The 27,893-nt window shown below is 38.0% G+C and overlaps 1 pseudogene; it reads right to left on the bottom strand.

Annotated features, from left to right (window-relative positions):
* Window positions 1–19,671: 19,671 nt before the first annotated feature.
* On the bottom strand, window positions 19,672–25,562 carry LOC118846818 (annotated as a pseudogene).
* Between the last annotated feature and the right edge of the window lie 2,331 nt (window positions 25,563–27,893).

Raw genomic sequence — 27,893 nt, 5'->3', positions numbered from 1 at the left:
AATAGATCCAGGAGAGATAATTTTAAAATTATTGGATTACCTGAAATCCATGATCAAAAAAAGAGCCTAGATATCATCTTTCAAGAAATTATCAGCCCTGATATTCTAGAGCCAAAAGGTAGAATAGAAATTGAAAGAATCCACAAAGAAAGATCCCAAAAAGAAAACTCCTAGGAATATTGTTGCCAAATTCCAGAGCTCCCAGATCAAGGAGAAAATACTGCAAGCAGCCAGAAAGAAACAATTTGAGTATTGTGGAAACATAATCAGAATAACACAAGATCTAGCAGCTTCTACATTAAGGGATCGAAGGGCTTGGAATATGATACTCCAGAGGTCAGTGGAGCTAGGATTAAAACCAAGAATCACCTACCCAGCAAAACTGAGTATCATACTCCAAGGCAAAATATGGATTTTCAATAAAATAGAGGACTTTCAAGCTTTCTCAGTGAAAAGACCAGAGCTGAATAGAAAATTTGACTTTCAAACACAAGAATCAAGAGAAGCATGAAAAGGTAAACCAGAAAGAGAAATCACAAGGGACTTACTAAAGTTAAATTGTTTTGTTTACATTCCTACATGGAAAGAAAATGTGCATAATTCATGAGACCTCAGTATTAGGGTAGCTGAAGGGAATATACATATATCTATATATTTATATGTATCTATATATCTAGATATAGATATAGATATATAGACAGAGGGCACAGGGTGAATTGAATATGAAGGGATGAAATCTAAAAAAATAAAATCAAATTAAGGGATGAGAGAGGAATATATTGAGAGAGGGAGAAAGGGTGAGATAGAATTGTGTAAATTATCTCACATAAAAGTGGCAAGAAAAAGCAGTTCTGCTGGGAGGGAAGAGCAAGCAGGTGAGGGGGAATGAGTGAATCTTGCTCTCATTGGATTTGACCTGAGGAGGGAATAACATACACACTCAGTTGGGTATCTTACCCCACAGGAAAGAAGGAGGAAGGAGATAAAAAAGAGGGGACAATAGAAGGGAGGGCAGATAGGGGGAGTAGGTAATCAAAAGCAAACAGTTTTGAAAAGGGACAAGGTCAAGGGAGAAAATTGGATAGAGGGGGATAGAATAGGAAGGAGGAAAATATAGTTAGTCTTTCACAACATGAGTGTTGTGAAAGGGTTTTGCATAATAATACACATGTGCCCTATGTTGAATTGCTTGCCCCGCTAGGGAGGGTAGGTGGGGAAGAGGGGAGAGAAGATGTTCAAAAAAAGTAGTTTCTGCATGCAACCAGGAAATAAGATATACAGGCAATGGGGCATAAAAATCTATCTTGCCCTACAAGAAAGTAAGGGAAAAGGGGATGGGGGGGAGTGGAATGACAGAAGGGAGGGCTGACTAGGGAATGGCGCAATCAGAATATAAGCCATCTTGGAGTGGGGGAGGGTAGAAATGGGGAGAAATTTTGTAATTCAAACTTGTGTGAAAATTAATGCTGAAAACTAAAAATATTAAATAAATAAATAATGATTTAAAAGATAGAGGAAATGAAATAAACACACAAAAAAGAGTCTTATCACCAAAGATTTGATCATCATGTGTTAGAATTCTATGTTTTTGAAAAGAAACTATACTTTAAAACAGGGCCCAAAGAGTTCTCCCATGGGTAACATGTCTAACTGTTAATGCATGAGCTCTGTGAATCTAATTTTAGCTTCTCCAATACTTCAATCAAACCTCATTTGTAGTCTTGGGTCTGATTCTGGCCACCACATATTAGAAAAGTCATTGATAAGTACTGGTCAAATACCGTATTTCATGTGTTCATAAGGAGCAGTCCCAAAAGGTCCATCAACAAGTTTGTTGCAGTCCGATGATATTTTGGACATGGTACCTCTCAAAGACTGTTATGTATGGGCAGTAATATGCATGTCTACAAAAATGCAGGTCCTTGGAGCACTAATTATCTATAAGCTGAAGAGTAGCCAGATGAGAATGATAGTGAAGGTAAAAAGACTAGAAACTGGACTAGAAACTTGTGCTGCCATTAGTGGGTACAACAGAGGCTATATGGAAGATGTCTTCAAGTTTTTTAAAAGTTGGCAAAGAAAAGGGGATTAGACTTAATCTCTTTAATCCTAAAAAGCAAAGTTAGATGAGATATAACCCCTGGACATTGCCTGCTCTGCCACAGCGGCTCCATCCTCCAAACTCCAGAAACTATAGCTAGGAGGAACTAAACTTGGGTCAATGTATCTTCATCTTCACCTCCACCATTTTCCAGCCATGGCATTGTGGGACAGCTCAACCACCCTCTGATTGCCATCTTCTCCTCTGAGAACTGTAGTTATCCTTCCCACATTGTAACTTTCCACTTTGTAATTTTGATATATCAAGGGTTGGCATAAGAAATTAAATGGGAATTTTGGGCAAGTTTTGCAGAAGCTGCAAATGACACACAAAGGTCAGCAGACAACACAGGAAAAGTTTAGAAACTCAGAAATGCATAAAATATATGTGTAGTGCTGTATATCAACACATTTTATCTTTTAATGGCATAATAATTCGGACTTCTTTTCTGGTAAGAAAGGAGTGCCAAAAATTTTACATATATTTTCCAGATCATGGGGACTTCATGCCTCTAACCTGCATCATGTAGAAGGGGTAATTTCAAATATCAAATCAATGCATTGTTTATTGAATAGCTGTGTTAAAAGGTTTCTCTATGCTTCTACTCATCATCCCAGATACTTTCCAGGAAAAATAAGTAAACAAACAAATAACCTTTTTCTGGCCACCATTCCCCCATCCCCTTTTATATAGACCATCTCTCCCCTGTCCCCCTCTTAGAACATAAGCTATTTGAGGGCAGGAAATGTCTCAATTTTTTGTGTCCACAGAACTTAGTATAGTTTTTGGCACATAAAGTTTTTTTTTCCTATTCCTTCATTGATGAAAGTTATGGGGAGGTAGATTTTAGTTCAACATAAGGTAGTCCTAATTAAAGCTATCCAAATGTAGAGTGGACTGCCCTAGAGAGTAATGATTTTCCTATCTCTTCCCAGTCTTCATGGGAAGGCTGGATTGATCACTTGTCAGAAAAAATAATTCTAAAGACTAAAACTTAGAGAAGTTACAGAATCATAGATTTAGACCTGAAAGGGTGCTCAGAGATCATTTAGTCTAACCCTTTCATTTTGCAGATAAAGTAACTGACATCAGGAGTAGTTCAGTGACTTGACCAAGGTTACCCAGGTAGTAAGTAACAAAGGAAACTAGATCTATCTGATTTCACATTCATAGTCCTCTCCAATATACCTTACTTCCTTTGAACTAGTCATTTTTTACTTGAAACCATCCTTTTTGAGTTTTAAGGATGAGTAGTAGCGTGAAAGGGTCTTATTCTTTATTTCAGGATCTAATGAGCAAGTCCTGCAACATGGTAAATTGAATAGAGCACTGGAGTTGTGGTTAGAAAGACCTGAGTTCAAATCCTACTTCAAGCACTCAGTTGCTTTGTAACTATGAGCGACTCACTTAAGCTCTCTGTGCTTCATTTTTCTCATTTGTAAAATGAGGAAATTAGACTCAATGGATTCTAAGGTCCATAGCTACCACCTCTAAATCTATCATCCAACTATATTCACCAACCAGGTTTTATAAAATATGACATCTCTATTCAGCCTTTACTTTTTTAGACTAGATAACATTTGGTTTTAATTTTACCACTATGCAGATGCTCCTACATCCCCCTGTTCATTTCATAGTTACTCTTCTCCAGATCACAGCCATCAAAACTCTACATAACATTCCAGGCACATGTACACCTTGTTTTTGGACAAGGGTCAAACATATTTTCTGTTATGTTTCTAATACACCTGATGATGCCCAGAAAATTATTGGACTTTTTGGTAGCAACAGGAGCACTGAGCTGATATCTCCAGGGAACAGCCTACCAGGACTCCTACATTCCTTTCCTAGACTATAACTAATAGCTTAGAACCTATCATCTTGAAAGTACAGTTGGTATTTTTTCCTCTAAATGCATTACCTTACACCTGCTCACACTGAAGTTCATCTGCTACATTCTTGGGTGTTCAAACAGCCTGCAATTTATCTACCCTGACTTGGCATTTCACTTCCTGGAATAGCTTAGTGCCACCTGCAAGCTCAGAGACTTCACTGTTCATTTCCTTTTCAAGGGCATTTTTAAAAATGTATTTAAATAAATCCTAACCTTATACTCCAAGGAGGTTAAAGAGAGAAATGAAGAGCTTACCTAAAACAAAAAAAAATATTATAGTAACACTTTTTTTGTAGTAGCAAAGAATTGGACACCAAGTAAATCTCATCAATTTGGAAATAGTTAAATAAATTTCATTATATGAATGGAATAGACTGTTACTGCTATATAAGAAACTGAGAATATGGAAAGATACAGAAAAGCGAAGAAAGACTTACATGAACTGAACTGAAGGGAAGTGAGTAGAACCAGAAAAACAACATACATAATGACTATAATAATATACAGTGAAACAACAGCCACAAAGTGAAAATGAATTCTATGCAATTACAATGAGCAAGTTTGGAGCACCCTTCACACACACACACACACACACACACACACACACACACAGAAAAATAAAATAAAAAAGAGAAAATCCAGAGGAAATATGGAAGATGATGAGGGTAGAAAACTGCATAGATTGTTATATTCCCTTGATACATTGATTAGTTTTATTGAACAACTTTCTCTGACTCTTTCTATATTTCCCTCTGTCTCTCTCAATTATAAGGGATGGCTTTCTGGGTAGCAGAGGAGAAAGGATAATAGCAAGTATTTATATACTAATAATAATATTTGTATTTATGGAATACTTTAAGGTTTGCAAAGTGCTTTACAAATATTTCATTTTGTCATCACAACAACCCTGGGTGGTAGGTGATACTGTTATAGCTATTTTACAGAGCTGGCAGCTGGGTGGCACAGTGCATAAAGTGTAGGGTACCTGGAGTCAGGAAGTTATTGTTCAGTTGTGTCCAACTCCGCATTTAGGATTTTTTTCAACAGTGTTTTTTTTCCCAATTACATGTAAAGATAGTTTTTTTGGCATTCATTTATGCAAGATTTTGAATTCCAAATTTTATCTCCCATCCCTGTCCCTAAGACAGCAAGCAGTCTGATATAGGTTATTCATGTACAATCATGTTAACATATTGCTGAATTAGTCATGTCATAAAAGAAGAATCAGAACAAAAGGGAAAAGCCAACAAAAAGGTGAAAATAGGAGGCTTCAATCTGCATTCAGACTCCATAGTTCTTTTCTGGATGTGGATAAAATTTTCTGTCATGAGTCTTTTGGAATTGTCTCGGATCATTGGTATTGCTGAGAAAAGTTGAGAAAATAGTAGTTGATCATTGCACAATGTTGCTGTTACTATGTACAGTGTTCTCTGGGTTCTGCTCATTTCACTCAGCATCAGTTCATATAAGTCTTTCCAGGTTTTTTATGAAATCTGCCTGCTTATCTTTTCTTATAGCACAATAGTATACCACTACATTCATATGCCACAACTTGTTCAGCCATTCCCCTACTGATGGGCATCCCCTTGATTTCCAATTCTTTGCCACCACAAAAAAGTTGCTATAAATGTTTTTGTATACATAGGTCCTTTTCCCTTTTTTATGATCTCTTTGGGATATAGCCATTGTCATATTAGCTAATCTGATAGGTGTGAGGTATGGTTTTAATTTCTGTTTCTTTAATCAATAGTGATTTAGAGCATTTTTTCATATGATTATACATAGCTTAATTTCTTCATCTGCAAACTGCCAGTTCATATCCTTTGATCATTTAACAATTTGGAAATGACTTGGATTCTTATAAATTTTACTCAGTTTTCTATGTAATTGAGAAATGAGGCCTTTATCAGAATCCTTTACTATAAGAATGTTTTCCATTTTTCTGGTTTCTTTCTAGTCTTGGTTGCATTTGTTTTGTTTGTGAAAGAAATAATCAAAATTATCCACTTTGCATTTCATAATGTTCTCTATCTTTTGTTTGGTCAGAAATTCTCCCCTTTTCCATAGATCTGACAGGTAAATTAATCCTTACTCTCCTAATTTGCTTATGGCATCACCCTTTATGTCTAAATCATGTGCACATTCTGAACTTAGTATATGATGAGAGATGCTGGTCAATGCCTAGTTTCTGCCATACTATTTTCCACTTTTCTGAGCAGTTTTTGTCAAGTGGTGAGTTCTTATCCCAGAAGCTGGAGTCTTTGGGTTTATCATAAAGTGAATTACTATAGTCATTTACTGCTATGTCTTGTGTACCTAATCTATTTCTCTGATACACCATTCTATTCCTTACCCAGTACAAAATATTTTGATGATTGCTCCTTTATAATATAGCTTTAGATCTGCTACAGCTAAACCACTGTCCATTGCATTTTTTTCATTAATTCTCTTGAACTTTTGTTCTTCTAGATGATTTTGTTATTATTTTTTCTAACTTTATAAAATAATTTTTGGTAGTTTGATTGTTATGTCACTGAATAAGTATATTAATTTTTGTAGAATTGTCATTTTTATTCTATTAGGTCAGCCTATCTATGAGCAATTGATATTATTCAATTGTTTACATCTGACTTTATTTGTGTGAAAAGTGTTCTGTAATTATGTTCATACAGTTTTTGTGTTTGTCTTGGCAAGTAGACTCCCAAATATTTTATATTATCTACAGTTATTTTAAATCTTTCTATCTCTTGCTGCTGAGCTTTGCTGGTAATACATAGAAGTGTGGATGATTTATATAGGTTTATTTTATATCCTGAGACTTTGCTATAGTTGTGTACTATTTCAAGTAGGTTTTTAGTGAATTCTGTAAGTATACTATCATATCATCTGCAAAGAGAGATAATTTTGTTTCCTCGTTGCCTAGTCTAATTCCTTCAATTTATTTTTATTCTCCTATTGCTAAAGCTAACATTTCTAGTACAATATTGAATAATATTGATAATAATGTACATCCTTGTTTCACCCCTGATCTTATTGGGAAGGCTTCTAGCTTATCCCCATTACAGATAATACTTGCTGATGGTTTTAGATAGATACTACTTAATCATTTTAAGGAAAGCTCCATTTATTCCTATGCCCTCTAGTATTTTTAATATTTATTTAGTATTTTATTTTTCTCCAATTAAAAACAATTTTTAACATTTGTTAAAGTTCGAGTTTTTTGAGTTCCAAATTCTCATCCTTCCTCCCTTCCCAGTCCCCTCATTGGGAAGGAAAGCAATTTGATATAAGGTATATATGTGTAGTCATGAGAAACATATTTCCCTATTATTGTAAAAGAAAAAATAGAGCAAAAAAAGCCCTCAAGAAAAATAAAGTCTAAAAAATTATGCTTCCATCTCTATTCTGATACCATCAGTTCTTTCTCTGGGGATGGATAGCATTTTACATCATAAGCCTTTCAGAATTATTTTGGATCATTGTATTGCTGAGAATAGCTAAGTCATTCACAGCTGATCATCTCACAATACTGCTATTACTGTTTACAATGTTCTCCTGGTTTTACTAATTTCATTTTCATCTATTCATATTAAGTCTTTCCAAGTTTTTTTTTCTGTGAGCATACTGCTCATCATTTCTTTTTTTCATTTATAATTTGTAATGCTTTATTTGAAAGCTGTTTCATTTTTTTTAATTAAGATTTTTTATTTTTAGTTTACAACACTCTCTTCTGCATGGTCCTGAGTTCCAGATTTTCTCCCCCCTCCCCTCTTCCTCCCCAAGATGGCATGGAATCTGATATATCTTCTACATAAAACATCACATTGAACATGTTTACACAATAGTCAAGTTGTAAAGAAGAATTATTACCAATGGAATGAATTATGAGAAAGAAGAAGCAAAACCAAAAACAAAAACAAAAGAAAAAAAAAACAAAAGAAAAAAAGGAGAGCAAACGGTTTGCCTCAATCTGCATTCAGTCTCCATAGTTCTTTTTCTGGATGTAGGTATCTCTCTCCCTCGTGAGTCTTTTGGAGTTGTCTTTGAACCTTGTGTTGCTATGAAGAGCTAAGTCTATCAAGGTTAGTCATCACAGAATCTGTATGTCTGTGGTTGTGTGTAATGTTCTGCTAGTTCTGCTTTGCTCACTCAGCATTATATCATATAGGGTTTTCCAGTTATGAAGTCCGTATCTTCCCCATTTCTTATAGCACAATAGTATTCCATTACCTTCATATACCACAACTTGTTCAGCCATTCCCCAATTGATGGACATCCCCTTGATTTCCAATTCTTTGCTACTACAAAAAGAGCTGATATAAATATTTTTTACATGCAGGTCCTTTTCCCACTTGTGTGATCTCTTTGGGGTACAACCCTGGAAGTGGTATTGCTGAGTCAAAGGGTATGAACATTTTCATAGTCCTTTGGGCATAGTTCCAAATTGCTCTCCAGAATAGCTGGAACAGTTCACAACTCCACCAGCAGTGTAACAGTGTTCCAATTTTCCCACATCTTCTCCAGCATTTATCATTTCCTCTTTTGTCATTTTAGCCAACCTGACAGGAGAGATGTGGTACCTAAGAGTTGTTTTCATTTGCATGTCTCTAATCAGTAGTGATTTCGAGCATTTTTTCATATGCCTATAGATATCTTTAATTTCTTCCTCTGAAAACTGCCTGTTTATGTCGTTTGATCATTTCTCAATTGGGGAATGACTTGTATTCTTATAAATTTGACTCAGTTCCTTGTATATTTTAGAGATGAGGCATTTATGAGAGATACTAGTTATAAAGATTTTCTCCCAGTTTTCTTCTTCCCTCCTAATCTTTGTTGCATTGGCTTTTTTATACAAAAACTTTTCAATTTTACATAATCAAAATTATCCATTTTGCATTTTGTAATGCTCTCTATCTCTTGTTGTGTCATGAATTCTTTGCTTTTCCATAAATCTGATAGGTAAACTATTCCTTGCTCTCTGAAATTGCTTATAGTGTCAGCCTTTATTCCTAAATCATGAACCCATTTTGACTTTATTTTGGTATATGGTGTAAGATACTGGTCTATGCCCAGTTTCTGCCCTACCATTTATCAATTTTCCCAGTAGTTTTTGTGAAATAGTGAATTCTTAGCCCAGAAGCTGGATTCTTTGGGTTTATCAAAGAGTAGATTGCTATAGTCATTGACTACTGTGTCTTGTGTACCTAACCTATTCCACTGATACATGACTCTGTTTCTTAGCCCGTACCAGGTAGTTTTATGACTACTGCTTTATAGTACAGTTTAATATCTGGTATGGCTAGGCCACCTTCCCTAGCATTTCTTTTCATAATTCCCTTGATATTCTAGACCTCTTGCTCTTCCAGACAAATTTTGTTGTGATTTTACCCAGCTCTAAAATAATTTTTGGTAGTTCAATGCATATGGCATTGGATAAATAAATTAATTTAGGTAAAATTGTCATTTTTATTATTTTATTAGATCAGCTTAACCATGAGCAACTGATATTTTTCCATTTATTTATATCTGACTTTATTTGTGTGAAAAGTGCTTTGTAATTATGCTCATATAGGCCCTGGGTTTGTCTTGGCAGATAGACTCCCAAATATCTTATAGTGTCTACAGTAAATTTAAATTGAATTTTTCTCTCTATCTCTTGCTGTTGGGCTTTGTTAGTGATGTATAGGAATGTCAGGCATTTATGTGGGTTAATTTTATATCCTCCAAATTTGCTAAAATTGTTTATTATTTCAAGTAGTGTTTCACTTGATTCTCTAGGATTCTCTAAGTAAATCATCATATCATCTGCAGAAAGTGATAATTTAGTTTCTTCTTGCCTATTCTAATTCCTTCAGTTTTTTTTTCTTCTCTCCTTCTACAGCTAACATTTCTAGTACCAAATTGAATAACGGGGGTGATAATGGACATCCTTGTTTCACCCCTGATCTTATTTGGAATGCATCTAGCTTATCCCCATTACAAATTATGCTTGTTGATGGTTTTAGGTAGATGCTATTTATAATTTTAAGGACGGGTCCATTTATTCCTATGCTTTCTAGTGTTTTTAATAGGAATGGATGTTGTATTTTGTCAAAGGCTTTTTCTGCATCTATTGAGATAATCTTATGGTTTCTGCTAGTTTTGTTATTGATACGATCAATTATGCTGATAGTTTTCCTAATATTGAACCAGCCTTGCATTCCTGGAATAAATCCTACCTGGTCATAGTGTATTATTCTCATGATAAGTTGCTGCAATCTTTTTGCTAACATTTTATTTAAGACTTTTGCATCAATATTCACTAGGGAAACTGGTCTATAATTTTCTTTCTCTGTTTTGATTCTTCCTGGTTTAGGTATTAGTACCATATTTGTGTCATAAAAAGAATTTGAAAGGACTCCTTCTTCACCGATTTTCCCAAATCGTCCATAAAGTATATGAATTAATTGTTCTTTGAATGTTTGATAAAATTCACATGTAAAACCATCTGGCCCTGGAGATTTTTTCCTGAGGAGTTCATTGATAGCTTGGTCAATTTCTTTTTCTGAGATGGGGTTATTAAGGTATTTTACTTCCTCTTCTGTTAACCTGGGCAATTTATATTTTTGTAGATATTCCTTCATATCCCTAAGGTTGTCAAATTTATAGGTATACAATTGGGCAAAATAATTTCTAATTATTGTTTAATTTCCTCTTCATTGGAGGTAAATTCACCCTTTTCATTTTTGATATACTGGTAATTTGATTTTCTTCTTTCTTTTTTTGATCAAATTGACCAAAGGTTTATGAATTTTATTGGTTTTTTCTTAAAACCAGCACTTGGTTTTATTTATTAATTTAATAGTTTTCTTGATTTCAATTTTATTAATCTCTCTTTTGATTTTCAGTATTTCTAACTTGGTATTTGATTGGGAATTTTCAATTTGTTCATTTTCTAGCTTTTTCAATTGCATGCCCAATTTGTTGATCTCCTTTTTCTCTATTTTATTCATGTAAGCATTTAGAGATATAAAACTTCCCCTAAGAACTGCTTTTGCTGCATCTCATGAGTTTTGGTATGTTGTCTCATCATTGTCATTCTCTTGAATGAAGTTATTAATTGTTTCTCTGATTTGTTCTTTGGCCCACTCATTCTTTAGAATTAGATTATTTAGTTTCCAATTAATTTCTAGCTTATTTTTCCATGGTTCTTTGTTACAAATAATTTTTATTGTATCATGATCTGAAAAGGATGCTTTGACTACTTCTGTCTTTCTGCAATGGATAGTGAGGTTTTTGTGCCCCAGTACATGGTCAGTTTTTGAGTACGTGCCATATACGTCTGAGAAAAAAAAGTATATTCCTTTTTATCCCCATGTAGTTTTCTGCCTTTTTAAAAATTCTATTCACCTCCTTAACTTCTTTCTTGTTTATTTTGAGGTTAGAATTATCAAGTTCAGAAAGGGGGAGGTTGAGGTTCCCCATTAGTATGGTTTTGCTGTCTATTTCTTCCTGTAACTTCCTTAACTTCTCCTCTAAGAATCTGCCTGCTCTACCACTTGATGCATATATGTTAAATAATGATATTGCTTCATCATTTATGGCGCCTTTTAGTAGGATGTAGTGTCCTTCCTTATCTCTTTTAATTAGATCTATCTTTGCTTTTGCTTTGTCTGAGATTAGGATTGCTACCCCTGCTGTTTTTACTTTAGCTGAAGCACAATATATTCTACTCCAGCCTTTTATCTTTACCCTGTATGTATCTCCGTTTCAAATGTGTTTCTTGTAAACAGCATATTGTAGGAATTTGGTTTTTAATCCATTCTGCTATCCACTTCTGTTTTATGGGAGAGTTCATCCCATTAACATTCACAGTTATGATTACAATCTGTGTCTTTTTCTCCATCCTATTTCCCCCCATTTTTGCTTTTGTTTCTCCCTTTCCCTTTCCACTTCTCAACAGAGTTTTGCTTTTGACCACCGCCTTCCTCAGTTTACCCTCCCTCTTGATTCCCCTCACTTATCTTACCATTTTCCCCTTGCTACTTCTTCCCTCCCTTCTGACCACCCCCCTCCTTTTTTCCCCTTTCCCCTCCTACTGCTTGTAGGGCAAGTTAGATTTCTATACTTATCAGGGTATGTTATTCCCTTCTTGAACCAGATCCAATGAGAGTAAAGCTCAAATACTGCTCTTCTTCCTCCCTTTTTTCCCTCTACTACAATATATTTTTGTGCCTCTTCATGTGATATGATTTACCCTTTTCTACTACCTCCTTACCTCTTCTCCCAGAACGATCCCTTTATATCTCTTAGTTATATTTTTATTATTATATTGGTTATTTTATACTGATACCCACAGTCTATGAATATCCCTTTCAATTGCCATAATAAGTATACAATTCTCATGATTCACATATATATATATATATATATATATATATATATATATATGTGTGTGTGTGTGTGTGTGTGTGTGTGTATGCATGTGTGTGTATAGATTTGTTTTCCTCATTGAATTTTTTTTCCATTTTTTCTTTTACCTCCTTAATTTGTTTTTTTTGTTTTTTTTAAAATTTATTTATTTAGCATATTTAGTTTTCAGCATTGATTTTCACAAGAGTTTGAATTACAAATTTTCTCCCCATTTCTACCCTCCCTCCCACTCCAAGATGGCGTATATTCTGGTTGCCCTATTCCCCAGTCAGCACTCCCTTCTGTCACCCCACTCCCCTCCCATCCCCTTTTCCCTTCCTTTCTTGTAGGGCAGGATAAATTTTACGCCCCGTTGCCTGTGTATCTTATTTCCTAATTGCATGCAAAAACTTTTTCTTTTTGTTTTTGAACATCTGTTTTTAAAACTTTGAGTTCCAAATTCTCTCCTCTCTTCCCTTCCCACCCACCCTCCCTAAGAAGTCAAGCAATTCAGCATGGGCCACATGTGTATCATTATGTATAACCCTTCCACAATACTCATGTTGTGAAAGACTAACTATATTTTTCTCCTTCCCAATCCATCCCGCTTTATTGAATTTTCTCCCTTGACCCTGTCCCCTTTCCAAAGTGTTTGTTTTTGATTACCTCTACCCCCATCTGCCCTCCCCTCCATCATTCCCCCCCCCCCTTTTTTATCTTCTTCCCTCTTCTTTCCTGTGGGGTAAGATACCCAATTGAGTATGTATGGTATTCCCTGCTCAGGCCAGATCTGATGACAGCAAGATTCACTCATTCCCCCCTCACCTGCCCTCTCCCCTCCTCCCACAGAACTGCTTCCTCTTGCCACCTTTATGCGAGATAGTCCACCCCATTCTATCTCTCCCTATCTCCCTCTCTCAATATATTCCTCACTCATCCCTTAATTTGATTTTATTTCTTTTAGATACCTTTTCTTCATCATCAACTCACCCTGTGTCTGCTCTCCCTCTCTTTATATGTATATATACATATATATATATATATATATATATATACACACACACATACATATATACATACATACACATTCACATATATATGTGTGTGTGTATGTATATATATATATATATATATATATATATATATATATATATATATATATATACATGTTGCATATTCCCTTCAGCTACCCTAATACTGAGGTCTCATGAATCATGCACATCATCTTTCCATGTAGGAATGTAAACAAAACAGTTCAACTTTAGTAAGTCCCTTGCCATTTCTTTTTCTTGTTCTTTTTCTTGATTACCTTTTCATGCTTCTCTTGATTCTTGTGTTTGAAAGTCAAATTTTCTATTCAGCTCTGGTCTTTTCACTGAGAAAGCTTGAAAGTCCTCTATTTTATTGACAATCCATATTTTGCCTTGGAGCATGATACTCAGTTTTGCTGGGTAGGTGATTCTAAGTTTTAATCCTAGCTCCATTGACCTCTGGAATATTGTATTCCAAGCCCTTCGATCTCTTAATGTGGAAGCTGCCAGATCTTGGATTATTCTGATTATGTTTCCACAATACTCAAATTGTTTCTTTCTGGCTGCTTGCAGTATTTTCTCCTTGATCTGGGAGCTCTGGAATTTGGCGACAATATTCATAGGAGATTTCTTTTTGGGATCTATTTGAGGAGGCGATCGATGGATTCTTTTAATTTCTATTTTGCCCTGTGGCTCTAGAATATCAGGGCAGTTCTCCTTGATAATTTCTTGAAAGGTGATATCTAGTCTCTTTTTTTGATCATGGCTTTCAGGTAGTCCAATAATTTTTAAATTATCTCTCCTGGATCTATTTTCCAGGTCAGTGGTTTTTCCAATGAGATATTTCACATTGTCTTCCATTTTTTCATTCCTCTGGTTCTGTTTTATAATATCTTGATTGCTCATAAAGTCACTAGCTTCCACTTGCTCCAATCTAATTTTTAAGGTAGTATTTTCTTCAGTGCTCTGTTGGACCTCCTTTTCCATTTGGCTAATTCTGCCTTTCAAGGCATTCTTCTCCTCATTGGCTTTTTGGAGCTTTTTTGCCATTTGAGTTAGTCTATTTTTTAAGGTGTTGTTTTCTTCAGTGTATTTTTCAGTATTTTTTTGGGTCTCCTTTAGCAAGTCATTGACTTTTTTTCATGTTTTTCTCGCATCCTTCTCATTTCCCTTCCCAATTTTTCTTCCACTTCTCTAACTTGCTTTTCCAAATCCTTTTTGAGCTCTTCCATGGCCTGGGATGAGTTCATGTTTTTCTTGGAGGCTTTTGGTGTAGGCTCTTGCACTTTGTTGTTGACTTCTTTATGCTGTATGTTTTGGTCTTCTTTGTCACCAAAGAAAGAATCCAAAGTCTGAGACTGAATCTGGGCGCGTTTTCGCTGCCTGGCCATATTCCCAACCAACTAACTCGACCGTTGAGTTTTTCAGTGGTGTACGACTGCTTGTAGACTAAAGAGTTCTATGTTCTACGTTTGGGGGGGATGCGCCAGCTCTGCCACACCAGCACTCCTCCTTCCCCAAGAACCCCCAACCCGGACTGAGCTTATATCTTCAGCAGGCTGTGCACTCCTGCTCTGATCCACCACTTAATTCCTCCCACCAGGTGGGCCCGGGGCTGGAAGCAACTGCAGCTGTAGCTGTCCCACCTTCGCTGCCCCAGTGGCGGTGGCCGAACTGTGAACTCCTTCCACTCCTGCAGCTTCTCCCACTATCCTTCTCTGCTGTCTTTGGTGTTTGTGGGTTGAGAAGTCTGGTAACTGCCCCAGCTCACTGATTCAGGGCGCTAGGGCCCGCTCCACCCGGCTCCTGGTCTGGTTGGTCCATGCTGCTCACACTGGGCTCTGCTCCCCTCTGCTCCCAGCTCCCAGCTCCGTGTGGGATAGACCTCACCCAGAGACCATCCAGGCTGTCCTGGGCTGGAGCCCTGCTTCCCTCTACTGTTTTGTGGGTTCTGCAGTTATAGAATTGGTTCAGAGCCATTTTTTTATAGGTTTTTGGAGGGACTCGGCAGGGAGCTCATGCCAGTCCCTGTTTTCCAGCCGCCATCTTGGCTCCATCCCTGCTTTAATTTGGTTTTTAAAGTCCTCCTTGAGTTCTACCAGGAATGCTTTTTGGTCTGGAAACCAGTTCACTTTCCCTTTTGAGCATTCAGATGTGGGTGTAGTGCCCATGCTGTCCTCTTCTGAATTGGTATTTTGGTCTTCCCTGTCTCCATAATATGAATCAATTGTCTTTGGCTTCTTAGCATGTTTTTTCATGGTGTTTTTTTTCCTCCTGGCTTCTAAAGTGGATCTCCGTTTCTGAGGCTCAAGGGGCTCTGTCCCAAGTTTCTTGTGTTGGAATCTGTGGGTCTGCTCACTGGCTTTATGTTCTACGGCCTCTGGTTTCATGAGGTGTGGGAGAGGGTGATCTGGCTTCTGGGGATCTCCTCTTCCTGAGACCGTTCTACAGAATAGGTAGTCTCAGCTCTTGTCTGTGCTGGTGTCTGCCACTTCCCCTGGCTGTGCAAAGCCAAGTCTCAGCTCCTGGCATTGACGCTTGCTAGCTCCACCCCCTGGGCTAACTTACTCTGTTTTGCTAAGGAGAGGGCTGCTGGGACACCTCTATTCCTGCACTAGTTTCCTTCCACCACCACAGGAAAGGTCCTCTCCCCTGCTTCTCTCTCGACTGAAGCCTCACTTCTGGCTCCTCTGTTTCTCCTGAGGCATTATTCTCTTGGTTTATTCAAGGAAGGGATAAAAGCCATTTTACCTGTGCATCATGGCTCTCAGAAGTTCAAGAAGGCAAAGTTTCAAACCTTTAGACTTTTGGTTGGATGCCTCTGTGCTAGCTCCTCCCATGGCCACAGGATCTGCACTCCGGTAGACTCCTGTCCTGGGCTGAGAGGCCTGGGGCTCAATTGCAGCCGTAGCCAGTACTTCTGCCCTAGTCTTGTTCCTGCTCCAGCATTTTGCTCACCCACTGCTCTCCCAGACCCATGTGCTGGCTGGATTCCTCTGCTGTTCCTGGTTGGTTTGGCCTGGTGCCGTTCCATGTGCCTGGTGCTCCTATACCTCTCAGTCTACTAGTGGCTTCTAACTCTCTGAAATCTGCTCAGATTCACTTTTTTAGATGTATCTGACAGAATTTGTGAGAGAGCTCTAGTAGTTCCTTTCTTTCACAGCACCATCTTGGCTCTCCCCCCTGCTCATCATTTCTTATAGCACGATAGTATTCCATCTCAATAATATAACACAACTTGTTCAGTCATCCCCCAATTGATGGGCATCCCTAAATTTTCAATTCTTTAAACCAGAAAAGAGCCACTGTAAATATTGTTGTCCATATAGGTCCTTTTCCTTTTTTTTAATCTCTTTTGGGATATAGACCTAGTAGTGGTATTGCTAAGTCAAAGGGTATGCATAGCTTTATAGTCCTTTGGACATAGTTCCAAGTTGCTCTACAGAATGGTTAATCAGTTCACAACTCACCAACAGTGCATTAATGTCTCAATTTTCCCACGTCCCCTCCAATACTTGTCATTTTCTTTTTCTGTCCTATTGGCCAATCTAATAGGTGTGAGGTAGTACCTTAGAAATTTTTAACTTGAATTTATCCAATCAATAGTGATTTTGAGCATTTTTTTTCATGTGACTACAGATAATTTTGATTATTTCATCTGAAAACTAACTGTTCTTATCTTTTGAACATTTACCAATTGAGGAATGGTTCTTATTTTCATAAATTTGTCTCAGTTTTCTACATATTTGAGAAATGAGGCTTTTATCAAAGGAACTTGGCTTCACATTTTTTTTCATAGTTCTGATTGCTAACTATATTTCCCTCCATCCTATCCCCCTCATTTATTCTTTTCCCTCTCTCCTTTTACCCTGTCCCTACTCAAAAGTGTTTTGCTTCTGACCACTGCCTCCCCCAATCTGCTTTCAATTCTATCATCCCACTCCTCTCATCCTTTTCCCCTCCTACTTTCCTGCAGTGTAAGATAGATTTCTGTGACCAATAGAGCATGTATGTTATTCCTCTTTGAGCCAATTCTGATGAGAGTAAGGTTCAAGTATTCCCTGCCACCTCCCCCAGCTTTCCTTCCACTGTAAAACCTTTTTCTTGTCTCTTATGTGAGACAATTTATCCCATTCTACCTCTCCCTTTGCCTTTCTCCCCATACATTCCTTTTTCTCTCCCCTCAATTTTATTTTTTAAAATATCATCCCTTCATATTCAACTTAGACCTGTATTTTCTGTCTACAGGTACTCCTTCTAACTGCCATGATAATAAGAAATTTCTTGTGAGTTACAAGTATCTTCCCATGTAGGAATGTAAACATTTTAAACTTATTAAGTCCCTTATGTTTTTCTTTTCCTGTTTACCTTTATATGCTTCTCTCCAATCTTGTATTTGAAATTCAAATTTTCTATTCAGCTCTGATCTTGTCATCAAGAATGATTGAAGTCCTCTATTTCATTGAATATCCATCCCCCCCCCCCAAAGGATTATACTCAGTTTTATTGGTTAGGTGATTCTTGGTTGTAATCCTGGTTTTTCCCCCCCTGGAATACCGTATTCCAAGCCCTCTGATCCTTTAATGAAGAAGCTGCTAAATTTTGAATTATCCTCTCTGTGGCTCCATGATACTTGAATTGTTTCTTTCTAGCTACTTCAAATATTTTCTCCTTGACCTAGAAGGTCTGGAATTTGGCTAAAACATTCCGGGGAATTTTTGTTTTGATACATTTTTCAGGAGGTGATTAGTAGATTCTTTCAGTTTCTATTTTACCCACTGGTTCCAGAATATCAGGGCCCTTTTCTCTGATAATTTCTTGAAATATGATGTGTAGGCTTTTTTCTGATCATGGTTTTCAGGTAGTCCAATAATTTTAAAAGTATCTCCCTTGGCTCTATTTTCCAGGTCAGTTGTTTTTTCCATTGAGATATTCCACATTGTCTTCTATTTTTTCATTCTTTTGGTTTTGTATTATTTTTTCTTGATTGCTCATGAAGCCGTTAACTTCCATTTGTTCAATTCTAAGTTTTAAGGAATTATTTTCTTCAGTGAATTTTTGTACCTCCTTTTCCATTTGGCCAATTCTGCTTTTTAGGGTGTTTTCTGAGTGAATTTTTGTGCCTCTTTTTGCATTTAGCTAATTATGGTTTTTAAGGAGTTCTCTTCAATGAAGTTTTGTATATCTTTTTTCCCCATTTGACCAATTTAGCTTTTCAAGGCATTCTTCTCCTTACTGGATTTTTGTACCTCTTTTAACATTTGGCATAGTCTATTTTTTAAAGTGTTATTTTCTTCAGTATTTTTCTGTTTCTCCTTTACCAAGCTGTTGACTCTTTTTTCATGATTTTCTTGCATCACTCTTATTTCTCTTTCCAAGTTTTCCTCCATCTCTCTTACTTGATTTTCAAAATCCTTTCTGATCTCTTCCATGGCCTGAGACCATTCATATTTTTCTTAGAAGCTTTGGATGTAGGAGTTTTGATATTGTTGTCTTCTTATCAGTGTGTTTTGATCTTCCTTGTCACCATAAGAACTTTCTATGGTCAGAATTTTTTTTCTGCTGTTTGCTCAATTCAGGGGTTCTGTGCAGCTGCTTTCAGAGATACCTCTAGAGACCTGTAAGTCTTTAGTTATTCCAAGGTGGTATGAACTAAGGAGAGGTGTGTTTACTAATTTCCTGGTCTGTGCTCTGGTCTCTGAGTGGTCACCAGCACTCTTTTCTACCTTGAAACCGTGATGAGGGCCCCTGCTCCCCTGTGGACACAGGCTCTGTTTGCTAGTGGTATCCTCACCCTGGAACTGCCACCCAGGACTGTGACCTAGATCTGAGTATAAGCAAAGCAACAGAGTCCTTCCCCCAGCACCAGCAAACAGAACCCTGAAATCCCCTTTTGGCCAGTTGTTCAATCCCCTTACTGAGGATTTTTTTTCCTTTCTATTATTATTATTATTATTATTATTATTATTATTATTATTATTATTATTGTGAAAGTTAGGCACAGGATCTTCCAGTCACTCCCACTTGAGACCTTTTCTGGTCTGTAACATTCATGGGGGCACTGTGGGAGGATAGGGAGTAAAATAGGCTTCTCCCTGAGAACTGGACTGGGATGTCTGGGGGGAGGGGTCCTAAACTCATGGCCTTAAAGGGGCTGAGGCTATGATGCCCCAGGTCAAGACTAAAGACTGAAAGCAGCTGCTGAGAAGGGAGGGCCAGAACTTAACTTGGGGGCTGTTTGGCCCAGAAGGCCTCTATATCTGCTTCCTGGCCTCTTGGCTCACCCTCTCCATCTCATGCATGAATCAGAAGCAAAGCTCATCTTGCCATGGCAGGGCCACACATTGGACCACCACAGGCAACCCCAAGCTACTCTTCAAGCCCTTGTGGAACCTCAGGTCCCAAATGTCCCCAAAGCAGTCCCCATACTTCTGAAACTCCTTCTTATCCTCTTGAGTCACCATGGAGACAGAGACCATGCCAGCAGCGAAATCCAGACAATTATAGAGCATGATATAACTAACAGCCCCTGTAGGCAAAGGCCTGGTTAGTTGACAGTTAGGGCAGGGTTCAGCATGGGGGTCAGAACCACATCCAAATTCAGCATTTTCCACTGGGTGATAATACTGTGACAGTATGCCTTAATCTCATGGCATAAGTTCCAAAGCTCCCTAGCCAACCAAGACTTCAAGCTGCAGAGGAAGGTGACCAGTTTTGGGAGCAAAGGCTAGAGGAGACTGGACAGCAGTCCTTTGATCCAATTAGGCATCCTGGGGATGATGGTCAAGTCTCCCAGGCAGGGACCTACAGAGTCACCTTTGAAATTCTCTAGGAAGGCCTTGCGTCCATCACTGAAGCACCCATGGGCCATCAGCATCTCTACAGCATAATTGACATTGGAGGCTATGAATGGTACAAGCATGTGGCCAGCAGCCTGCAGGAGTGCCTTGGTCTCCAGCACTGCCAGCTTCACAGAGGGCCTCGGCATGGTATACCTTTCAGACTCATAGTAGTCGATCCTCAGAGGCTTTATGCTGGCATAGATCACCTCCCTGAAGGGCACTGGGGGCACCTCTGCCAGCTGGGCCTTGCAGTAGCCCAGGTAGCTGGTCACACAGTTGGTCACTTTGTTAACCTCCCAGTCTTTCCCCAGGTAGCTGTAAAGAGCAGCTTCTGGGGGCAGCTCTTGGCTCTTGAGCTTCTGTACCAGCTGGTCCAGGGACAGGACCAGTACTTCGTCTAGCCCTAGGATCTGGCTGCAGAATGCTCACACACTCCATCCTATCTCTCCTCCCCCCATTTATGTTTTTATTTCTCCTTTCTCCCTTTCTGTCCTCACTAGAGTTTTGCTTTTGACCACTGCCTCCCTCAAACTCTGTCCATTCTATCAGCTCCCTCCCTTTTCTTTCCCTTTTCCTTTACTACCTCTTCTTTCCCTTCTAACCACCCCCTCCTTTTTTTCCCTTTTCCCCTCCTACTGCCTATAGTGCAAGTTAGATTTCTATACCTGAGTATCTTATTCCCTCCTTGAGCCAAATCCAATGAGAGTAAGGTTCAAACAATGCACATCCCCCTCCCTCCTTTCCCTCTACTGTAATATATTTTTGTGATTCTTCATGTGATGTCATATACCTTTTTCTGCCTCCTCTTTTCCTCTTCTCCCATGACAATCCCTTTTCACCACCTAATTAGGTTTTATATCATCACAACAAAGTCAATTCATTCTCATACCCTCTGCTATGTATATTCCTTACAAATGTCATAATAAAGATACCATTCTCAAGAGTTACAAGTATCATCTTCCCTTATAGGGATGTAAATAGTTTGCCCTTATTGAATAACATGTGTTTTTCCCTCTTTCCCATTTACTTTTTTATGTATCTCTTGAGTCTTGTATTTGAAGAACAAATTTTCCATTGAGCTCTGGTATTTTCATCAGGAAGGTCTGGAAGTCCCCTATTTCATTGAATGACTGTCTCCTCCCCTGAAAGATTATCCTCAATTTCATTGGCTAGTTGATCCTTGGTTTTAATCCAAGCTCCTTTGCCTTATAGAATATTCTATTCCAAGCCCTCCAATCTTTTAATGTAGAAGCTGCAAGGTCCTGTGTAATCCTGACTGTGCTTCCACAATATTTGAATAGTTTCTTTCTGGCTACTTCCAGCATTTTCTCCTTGACCTGATAATTTTGGAATTCAGCTACAATATTCTTTGGCATTTTCATTTTGGGATCTCTTTCAGGAGGTGACTAGTGGATTCTTTTAATGACTATTCTACCCTTTGGTTCTAGGACTTCAACACATTTTTCCTTGATAATTTCTTAAAAGATACTATCCTGGCTCTTTTTTTTGATCATGGCTTTCATGTAGTCCAATAATTCTTAAATTATCTCTCTTAGATCTATTTTCCAGGTCAGTTGTTTTGCCAACGAGGTATTTTATGTTTTCTTCTTTTTTTCATTCTTTAGATTTCATTTTATAATTTCTTGATTTCTCATAGAGTTATTAGCTTCCACTTGCCCAATTCTAATTTTTAACAAATTGGTTTCTTCAGTTAGCTTTTGTATCTCCTTTTCCATTTTGCCAATTTCACTTTTTAAGGAGTTGTTTTCTTTAATATACTTTTTTTCATTTTGTCAATTGTACTTTTAAAGGAATTGTTCAATTTTTCTTCTACCTCTCTAATTTGTCTTCTGAGGTCTTCCAAGAAAGATTTTTGGGCATCAGACCAGTTCATATTCCTTTTTGAGGTTTCAAATGTGGGTATATTGACAACATTGTCCTCTTCTGAATGTGTGTTTTCTTCCCTGTCCCCATAGTAAGAATCTATGGTCTTTGTTTTCCTATGTTGCTTTTTACTCATAGTGTTTGTCTTTTTCCTAGCTTTTAAAGTTGATCTCTGCTTCTGGAGCACACGGTCACTGTCCCACACTTCTTGTGCTGGGAGCTAGGGGCCTGATTACTGGCTTTGTGTGCTCGGGCCTTGGGTGCTGGCAGCTGGAGGTTGTAAAGGCTATAGCTTACCTGGTGCTAAGTTGGAGCTAGTGGTGGTAGCTGGTGTGTACAAAGGCCAGCTGGGGTTTTTCTGTGTTTCCCAGGAATTACACTGAAGTGTGCAGGGTGGGCTGTAGGGGTGGGGGTGGTCTGGCTACTGGGATTGCTTCCTCAACTGGGGCTGTGCTAGTGCATGGATAGGCTCTGCCCCTGGTTGACACCCATCTGCTGGAGTAAGTGGTGGTTCTCCATGCTGGTGTCTGCTGGTTCCCCTGGCTGTGCCAAGGTACATGGGGAGTCCTGGTGTTGCTACTTGCCTGCTCCACCACCCTGGGACTCAGGATCTCCCACTGGTCCACTGAGGTGGGGCTTGCTGCCATCTTGCTGGGATGCCTCCCATCCTATACTGGTCCCCTTCAACCACAGCAAGAGGTACCTTTCCCATTAGTCACCCTATCCTCATGGCTAAAACGCTCCTTTACCCTGTCTTTCTGCTGGCTCCACTGTTCCAGGATTTTTCTGGGGGCAGTATTTTCTGCATTTTTCAAGATCAATGAAGGAGGGTGAGAGTGACTTACTGCTTACTCTTTCATGTGGGCTCCCAAAAGTCCTTCTTTTTCTAGCTTTTTAAATTGCATGTCTGATACATTGATCCGCTTTCTCTCTATTTTATTCATGTAAGCATTTAGAGATAAAATTTCCCCTAAGTACTGTTTTGGCTGCATCCCATGAATTTTGGTATGTCGTCTCATTATTGTCATTCAATTTGATTAAATTATTTATTGTTTCTGTGATTTGTTGTTTGATACACACATTCTTCAGCATTAGATCATTTAGTTTTCAATTCTCTTTTGATCTATCTTCCCATGGCTCTTTATTACATATAATTGATCTGAAAAGGATGAATTTAATATTCTGCCTTTCTGCATTTGGTCGTGAGATTTTATGCCCTAATACATTGATAATTTTTGTGTAGGTACCATGTACCACCTTTCTAACCCCATTCAATTTTGCCCAGAGATCCATCATACCCAACTTTTCTAAAATTCTACTCACCTCCTTAACCTCTTTACTATTTATTGTGCGGTTAGATTTATCTAGTTCTGAGAGGGGAAGGTTGAGGTCCCCCACTAGTATAGTTTTGTTGTTTATTTCTTCCTGTAATTCACTTAACTTATCCTCTAAGTATATGGATGCTATAGTATTTGGTGCATATATATTTGATATTGATATTTCATCATTGTCTATGGTATCTTTTAGCAAAATATTGTTTCCTTCCTTGTCTCTTAAATGGATCTATTTTTGCATTTGCTTTGTCTGAGATCAGGATTGCTATTCCTGCTTTTTTTTTTACTTCAGCTGAAGTATAATATACTCTGTTCCAGTCCTTTACCTTTACTATATGCGTGTCTCTCTGCTTCAAATGTGTTTCTTGTAAACAGAATATTGTAGGATTCTAGTTCTTAATCCACTCTGCTATCCACTTCCATTTTATTGGAGAGTTCATCCCATTCACATTCACAGTTATGATTACTAACTGTGTATTTCCCTGCATCCTATTTTTCTTCTTTTTATACTTTTCTCTCTCTCTCCTTTCACCCTGTCCCTCTTCATCAGTATTTTGCTTCTGAACACTGCCTCCCTCAATCTAGCTTTTCTTCTATTAGCCCACCTTCCTTTTTTCACCTTTCCCTTCTACTTCCCTATGCTGTAAAATAGATTGCTTTACCCAACTGAGTGTGTATGTTATTCCCTCTTTGAGCCAAAGCTGATGAGAGTAAAGTTCAAACAATGCTCATCCATCCCTTCTTTCCCTCCACTATAATAGGCCTTTCATGCCTCTTCATGTGATACAATTTACCCCATTCAGCCTCCCTATTTCCTCTTCTCACAGTACAGTCCTTTCTTTCACACCTTAAGTATTTTTTATCATAACATTGAAGTCAACTTATACCCAAACAATCTGTCTAAGTATATTCCTTCTAACTGTCCTAATAGAGATACAGTTTTTAAGAGTTACAAATATAACTTCCCATGTAGGCATGTAAATAGTTTAACCTCATTGAATAATATCTATTTTTTTTCTTTCTTATTTACCTTTTATGATTCTCTTGAGTCTTGTATTGGAAGATCAGATTTTCTTCTCAGCTCTGGTCTTTTCATCAAAAAACATTTGAAAGTCCTCTATTTCATTGAATACTCACCTTTCTTCCCTGAAAGATTATACTCAATTTTCCTGGGTAGTTGATTCTTGGTTGTAATCCAAGCTCCTTTGCCTTCTGGAATATCATATTCTGAACCCCCCAATCCTTTAATATGGAAGCTGCTAAGTCTTGTGTAATCCTGGTTGTGGCTCCTTGATATTCGAATTGTTTCTTTTTGGCTGCTTAAAGAGTTTTCTCCTTGACCTCATAGTTCTAGAATTTGACTACAATATTCCTTGAAGTTTTCATTTTGGGCTCTCTCACAAGCAGTCATTGGTGGATTCTTTCAGTGACTATTTTGCCCTCTGGTTCTAGGATATAAGGGAAGTTTTCCTTGATTATTTCCTGAAAGACATGGTCCAGGTTCCTTTTTTGATCATGGCTTTCATGTAGTCTAATAATTCTCAAATTATCTCTCTGGGATTTATTTTCCAGGTCAGTTGTCTTTCCCATGAGGTAGTTTACATTTCCTTCTATTTTCCATCCTTTTGATTTTGTTTGATTGATTCTTGATGTCTCAGAGAATCACTAGCTTCCACTTGCCAAGTCCTAATTTTTAAGGAATTCTTTTCTTCAGTTAGCTTTTGTACCTGTTTTCCATTTGGCCAATTCTAATTTTAAAGGAGTTGTTTTCTCTGGCTAATTTGTTCCCCCCCACCCAATTAGCCAATTCTATTTTTAAGGAGTTGTTTTCTTTGGTCAATTTTTGCGCTTTTTTTCCTAAGCTGTTGATTCTTTTTTTTCATAATTCTCTTGCATAATTCTCATTTCTTTTCCCAATTTTTCTTCTACCTCTCTTACTTGATTTTTAACATTCTTCTTGATCTCTTCCAAGAGGACTTTTTGGGCCCAGGATGAATTTCATATTACCTTTAGAGGCTTCACATGTAAGCATTTTGACATTGCTGTCCTCTTCTGAGTTTGTGTTTCAATCCTGCCTGTTGTCATAGTAGCTTTCTATGGTCAAGCCTCTTTTGTTGTTTTTTTTTCCTTATTTTTAAATTTGAGCCCAGCTCCTTGGGTACAAGGGCACTGTCCCAAGCTTCTTGCACTGAAGACCAGGGGTCTGGTCATTGACTTCCCGTACCAGAACCTCTGGAACTGGTGGCTTGCTCCCTCTGCTAGGGCAGCCTGGCTTAGTTCCAACTATTGTGTTCTGGGTTCAGGGGCTGGAGGCCTCACAGCTGGCCTGCTGAGCTAGGACCAGTGGGCCTAGGTTGCTGATCTGTGCTGTGGCTAAGAGCCTCTCACTGGCTTGCCTTGACACTATCTGCACTAGGCTGTGCTCTCCTTTTACCCAAGTGAATCAGACCTTTCCTGAAACCCTCATAAGTTATCTTGGGCTGAAAAATTGTTTCACTTTGTCTTTTTGTGGATTCTGTCATTACAGAATTCTTTTACAAGCTTGATTTAACATTGTTTATAAGGGAAACTTGGAAGAGCTCAGGCAATGTCCTGGCTTCTTTCTTGCAAATATCCTGGAGTGGTTTGACATTTCCTTCTCCAACTCATTTTTACAGATGAGGAACTAAGGCAAACAGGATTAAGTCACTTGTTCAGGGTCACACAGCTAGTAAAGTATCTGAGGCTGAATTTGAACTCAGGAAGATTAGTCTTCCTGATTCCAAGCTCAGTGCTCTACCTACTGTGCCACCTAGCTGCCCTTAGAGAGAGTCAGGGAGACCTGAGCTCAAATTTGACTTCAGAGACTTAGTAGCTATGTGATCCTGGGTAAGCCCCTTAACCTTGTTTGCCTCAGTTTCCTCATCTGTAAAATGATCTGGAAAAAGGAAGTGGTAAACTACTCCAGTATCTTTGCCAAGAAAAGCCCTAATGAGATCATGAAGTATGACATTAATGAATAAAACAACTGAACAACAATTTTACAGATGACAAAACAGAGGCAGACGAAGGTTAAGTGATTTGTCCAGCATCATACAGCTAGTAAGTGTCTGAAGCTGGATTTGAATTCAGGTCTTCTTGACCCCCAGTTCAACCCTATATCCACTGTTTCACTTAGCTTTTTGTACCTGCTTTTATTATCTCATTAGATACATTTGAATATAAAAGGGACAGGGACTGGACCAGTTATTTCACTGTCATAGGAAACACCCTCTACCAATGCAAGCAGTCACTTCTTGTTTTTTTACAACTTGTAGTCTTAGAGAGCTAGAGAATGGAGAAGGCAAGCAACTTGACCATCTCAGAGACAGAATCTGAATTCAGGCCTGGTCTGTGTGTTCTCTATCACTCCACCATGATGTCTCTCACTTGGAGATAAAGTTGATGAAGGCTAATAGTAAAAAAGCATAAATAAATCCCAGGTCCTGATCTCAGTGAGATCCCATTGGCACAGGGGGAAATAAAAATACTTTTCCTAAGCTTTTGTCTTAACTTTAAATTAGATATTTAATTTTGGACAAGTCATTTTATTTCTTTGGGACCATATGAATTCTAAAGTTTCTTCTAGCTCAATTATTCTACTATATCTGACCAGTTGTTAATAAATTATAATATTTTCTTGTCATATCCTCTACACACATACACACACACATACTTGTCATTCCCATCTCATGGTACCAAGGTTTTGCTCTTTATTAGTCTTTGGAAATTTACCAAAGGCTCTCTGAAATTCTAAGTAAATTTGTTCAGTGGGTCACCTCATCCATATGTTAATTGACCCCCTCATAAACTCCAGTAAATCAGTAATGCATAATTTCCCTTTTCAGAAAATATTACCACCTCCATTTTCTTGCCACCCACTAAGTCTTCAAACCCAGCAATCTGGCTTCTACCTACATCACTCCACTAAAATTCTTCTCTCCGAGGTAATCAATAAACCTCTAATTGCTAAATCTGATGGCCTTTTCTCACCCCTTATCCCCATAAATTTCTTTTCATCATTTGACACTATTGATGTTCTCCTTCTTGAAACTCTCTCTTCCTTCAAAATTCTTAACATTATGCGATATAAGGATTCTAATTTTCTGTTCCTCTTCCAATCCAGAAAATGTTGGCATGTTCTTCAATTCCATCCTTCATCTTCTTCTATTTCTACAATATTTTTCTTGGTGGCCTTCACTTTTATGGCTTCAACTATCACTCATTTCTATGCAAAAACCTCCAACATTTATGCCTCCAGTCCCAAATTATTTCCTGAGCTCATATACTACATCTTCAGATTCATTTCTTTACTTGTCTAGTACATCATTCCCACCAAATCCTATCCTCTTTCTATCTCCCTATTTCTATTTATGTAATATTTGAATTCCTTAATTC

The sequence above is a fragment of the Trichosurus vulpecula genome, chromosome 4, assembly GCF_011100635.1.
Source record: "Trichosurus vulpecula isolate mTriVul1 chromosome 4, mTriVul1.pri, whole genome shotgun sequence".
Lineage (NCBI taxonomy): Eukaryota > Metazoa > Chordata > Mammalia > Diprotodontia > Phalangeridae > Trichosurus > Trichosurus vulpecula.
Note: the sequence above shows the minus strand (reverse complement) of the source record. Positions and strands in the feature narration are given on the sequence as shown.